Source organism: Panthera uncia (genome assembly GCF_023721935.1).
Source record: "Panthera uncia isolate 11264 chromosome A1 unlocalized genomic scaffold, Puncia_PCG_1.0 HiC_scaffold_16, whole genome shotgun sequence".
In the NCBI taxonomy this organism is placed as follows: domain Eukaryota; kingdom Metazoa; phylum Chordata; class Mammalia; order Carnivora; family Felidae; genus Panthera; species Panthera uncia.
The window spans coordinates 37,924,462-37,929,515 of record NW_026057576.1 but is presented as its reverse complement, the minus strand read 5'-3'; the positions used below and the strand labels follow the sequence as shown (position 1 = coordinate 37,929,515).

The following is a 5,054-nucleotide window of genomic DNA, read 5'->3' as shown; positions in this document are numbered from 1 at the left end:
CTTATTGTCCTTTACTGTGAACCCCAAGTACTTTATAACTCACCAATTCTGGCAGGTTATAGGGCTTGCACACACGGATGCCTTCAGGGTGTGTGGGCTGTGCAGTCGCCCGGGGCTGGCACTTGGAAGGGACTGACACTCAGTTCAATGCTCTACTGTTGCTGACTTGATAATTCCTAATAATTTTTAAATAAAGGAGCCCACTGTTCATCTTTCACTGAGCACTGCAAATTATGCAGCTAGTGTTGCATGCCTTCCCTTAAAGTTGAAAATCTATTCTGCTCTTTTCTTCCACTTCACAGAAGCACATTTCAGGGAAATTCCATTGCCAGTATAACCATCTTTAGAGTAGATTGCTGTCATTCTCTCTCATTTCCTCTGGGTGGAAGATTTCTGAGGGATATTCTAAATTGTCTAGAGATGTGACCTCATATGATTATTATTGTTGCCTAAGGATTCCTCCTTATTGTTTTTCTCAAGCATTTTATTGCTATAGATTAAGTTAGGGGACTCAGGGCAACATAGATTTGTGAGGAAATGATCGACATAATGTTTTTATGGTTATTGTGGGGCATTCATTGGGAGAAATCTAGGAGGAATTTGGTGAAATGGTCTGAGTTTAGGAGACTGGTTTAGGATGGACATCTCAGCCTTCCTGGTTTTCATGAAGCCATGGCTGTGGATGTCAGCTCTAAGGATGAGTGTGACAGGCCAGATACCTAGGAAGCGCTGACTTGAGGGGTTGCAATGAGAAGCCCACACTAGACAAAAAGAGCAACAGAGAAGTAGAAAGAAAAAAGCAAATCTTGAGGGAGAACACAGCAACAATTCGGTTCAATTTCTTTATATGTATCTTGTGTTATGGCCAAATTGGACTGTTATCCTACTTTTTAGAAGACACCCTATCTGTTTTCCATACTTTCCCCACTTGTTTGATCAAAATCTTTTTCATGTTAAAAATCATGCTCAAATATCGCTCTTTCTGTACTCTATTTTCTGATTTCCAGGCAGGGTTGTTACTCTGATAATATCCCTAAAACTTTCTTTCTACTTTTCTTTTATCTCATAGTTTGTCTTTTCATAGGAATTTTCTGTGCTTTTCTCACTTTTCCTCCTGTGTTATAGATGGTTTTTATGAATAATCTTTGCTTAAATATCTTTGTATCTCCATCAGAAATTAATACAGTCCAGTGTACAGAAGGGTGTGCCTATAAATATATGTTGAAAAAAAAACCGTTAGAGTTGAGCTGAGACTAACCAGATATGCAGAGAGGTTGGTGGCCCTGGCCCAGAGCCCATGAGTAAGTGCCTCTGGGCATTCCAGTCCAAGGAAGGCCTTCAGTGGCCAGTCCCATGCAGGGATGTCACCACTAGAACAGGTACACTGAGGGGTCTTGACCCTTGCAGAATGCTAGTGCCAAGTGGAGATGTGTCCCTTTCTCCTTCACCATTAGGTCCAGGTAGGTTCCACGTGCAAAGGGGTCTTGCCACAAATTCCCTTGAACTCTGCAGTGTTCTTCACAGTTTTCTGGGACCTCCAGAGTGAAGCTCTTTGTGAATGGAATTCTGACTTAATTGGACCATGGAACAGAATGCAGCAAATAGCAATATGTATGTCAACAAAGTAGATTGTCAGATTCAGTAGCAGGTCCAGGGGCATCCATTAGTGATATAAGTCAGTGTTAATCACTGGCCAATTAATCACATCAACTGGCCATTGCCTAAACTGTTCCTTGTAGACAAGGTCACATTATCACAAAAGAACCTGTATCTGGGACACAGAACTTGTAGCAGATTTTCTTGGATCTGTAGAGATAGATCCAGCACTAGGGAAGAAACAGAGGACAAATGTTGCAGGTGTAGGGCCAACAGGACCCTACTCAGCAGATGATCATTCAGCAGCTGCAGGCAGCTTTCAGCGCCAGCCAGAAACAAACACGGCAGCAGATCACTGTTTCGGAGCAGCAAGCAGCACAGACTATTGAAGGACAGACCATCTTCTATCAGCCAGTTAATGCAGATGGCATCACTCTCTACCAAGGCGTGACCACCATGTCAGCAGCCAGTTTGGCAGAAGCTCAGACTGTTCAGACAGAGGCCAATACCAACAAACCAGCAGTGGGCAATGGCCCACTACTGTAACTCTACCAATGGCAGGCTATATGGTCAATTCAGGAGGGATGGTAATTAATGATGGTGCTTGGTGCTGAATCTGTGCATCCTATCCAAGGAATCCCTCTACCTGGGACAGAGAGGCTTGAAGAAGAGCCTCTTTATATGAATGCCAGATAATACCAACATCTTTGTAAGAGGAGGGATAAACTAGAGGCAGAAGGAAAGAAGGAATTACCTGCATGAAACATACCACAGCACAGAAGTGTGGTGAAAATGGGCAGGGCAATTATTTTCTCCAATGGAAAAAGATTGTCCCCCACATGCAGGAACCACACCAAACAAATAAAAAAACAAACAAACAGTGGTACAGATCATCTGAGTGTTCTCATGCCAGGCCATGTGATGTAGGTGATCAAGGTTACATTTCTTGCCACTCTTTGCCCCTATTTTAGGAAATTAATCAGCTCTTTTGAAGGGATACTTACAATCACATTTAGCCCTTTCATTCAGAGCAGAGACCACTTAGTTTTTAATAAGAGGCTCAGTATTGTACTTGCAGCAACGTCTGACAAATTGAAATGGCAAGCTTTTTTCTTACCCTTTTAGTCCAGACCTATTTCAAACTGTGGATAACACTGGCATTTCACAGATTAGGATGAATCAAGGGACCCATTCCAGCCCAGCAACAAGACACAGGCTCGTAGGTTGACTGCGGAAGCAGACCACCCAACTGAGCAGGAAAGAATCTTCCCACTCATTCCTACAGGAATTTTACTAAAGAGCATCCATCCTGGCTGGGGAGCTCATTTTGACTAACTGAATGGACATGTTGTATTCATGGATAGCTTCCAGACATAGAAATTCAATCTTGTTACTTGGACACAGTAAATTCTCTGAGATGTAGGTATCTGTGTACACTCACACATACATACATATATACATACGTATGTATATTGTTTAGCTTACAACAATGATTTGCAAAGAGTATTCTGAGAAACAGGGTTCAGAGTATTGTAAGAGTTGCTAATGTCTGGCAGGAGGGGTCCTGTAATCATTTTCGTAATATACATGTTGAAAACTAAAGAGATTGCTATACTGCAGGACTTATCAGACCCTCCAGTCTTTTTAAGCTTTGTGAATAGCTAAGGGGGACGTAGGGTATGCAGCACTTGCCAAAATTATTTGACATAATATCAATTTATTTGTTTCCAGAATCTAATGGAACCAACTTGCCTGTGAAATCTACTTTTAAGAATATCAACTTAAGATTTGATTGATTTCTTATAGAGTAAAATGTGAAGCTACTTACTCATATTCACATTAAAAATGACATTTTAAAAATAGTGAAATATTTAATAAAAATAAATCTATGTGATATTTGATCTGATTTCTCTGTATTACTAGTGTTTTCACTATTTAAATAATACATACTTTGTAATATTGTGGCTACGGGTTATTATAGTTCTATATTTGTATCTCTGAAAGCATAACTTTCAATATTCTGGCCATACATATTTTTTCTCTGTCTTCCTAAATCTTACAGTTCCTAATTCTTCCTAACACTTACTACTATGACCTCATTAAGAGTTATAATTTTTTTCAGTTCTCTCCCACTCAATCAGATCATCCTTTCTTCACTGCTATCCATACTAACCCAAGAAAACAGGAATACACCAATAATTCTCTCACTGGATATTTGCAATGCTTAGTGTAGAAATTACTAAAAAAATAAATAAGCTTTAAAAAAGATAAGAAGTAACATGCACTGGCAAGACTTGGAAAAATGCAAACACTTTTAAACTGGTGGTGGGAATACAAATGGGTTTAGCTTATGTAAAACAGCATGTAGTTTCCTCAAAAATTAAAAGTATAACTACCATATGATCCAGTAGTCCCACCTTGGGATATATATCCAAAAGAGGTAAAATCAGTATTTTGAAGATATACATACACTCCCATGTTCAGCAGCATTACTTATCATAGCCAAGATATGGAAGCAACTTAAATATCTATAGACAGATGAACAGAAGAGAAAATATGGCCTATACATAACAATGAAATATGATTTAGCATTAAAAAGAAGGAAATAAAATAAGTCCTTATGCTTCAATCTGGGTATTATAAGAGAAAGATACCACAGGCTATTCTATGAATGTGTAACAGGCTAACGTAACATGGACATGTGAGGCATAAACAGCTGCCTGGAAAACAATGACACTCTAGGCTGGGACCTTAAGAGTTAATTGGAGTCAACTTGGTAAGATGATAAGGGAAATTAAGGGAAATTAAGGGGAGAAATTTAAGGGAATTAGGGAGAAATTAAGGGAAAAAAAAGAAAAGAAATAGTATATTTTAAAGACATAAAATAAATCATGTAAAACTGGGACATAGGAAATGAGGATCAATGTGGTAGCACATGAGGCCACTATTAGTATATGTACTGTAGTTTCATTTTGCAAATATTTATTAAGTGCACCTGTGTGTCAGGAGCTGAGTTCACAGCCATGAACCGGTTCTTCCAGAGATCTCCTCATATGACAACACACTAATAGACCTTTTCTAATAATATTCCATGAACTACACTATACAGGTGTATAGATGTCTGGATAACACTGTAGCCTTTGGCATTCAGGAAGCCTTCCTGAACAAGGAGGCATCTAAGCTAGTTGTGATTATTGGGAAAGAACTAAAAGTTCAGGGAAAGGTGGAATAATGATCACAGATATTATAGCAAAAGCATGCAAGTGCATTGAAACAAAAGAAGCATAAAAACTCATATAGTTTATAATCCTGCAATGTTCATTCTGAAGTATAGTTGAAAGGAAGAGGAGGTACAATGAGTAAGTCGTAAGAAATACCATGAAAAACTTTGGATGCCCATTCCATGGAACTTACACTTTTTGCTAAAGTTGAGGGCATTCTGAAAAACATTGAGAAGG

General features: G+C 39.0%; 1 pseudogene; it reads left to right on the top strand.

Annotated features, from left to right (window-relative positions):
- The first annotated feature begins 1,582 nt into the window (after nt 1-1,582).
- LOC125934020 (nuclear transcription factor Y subunit alpha-like) lies at nt 1,583-4,828 on the top strand (annotated as a pseudogene).
- The last annotated feature ends 226 nt before the right edge of the window (nt 4,829-5,054 follow it).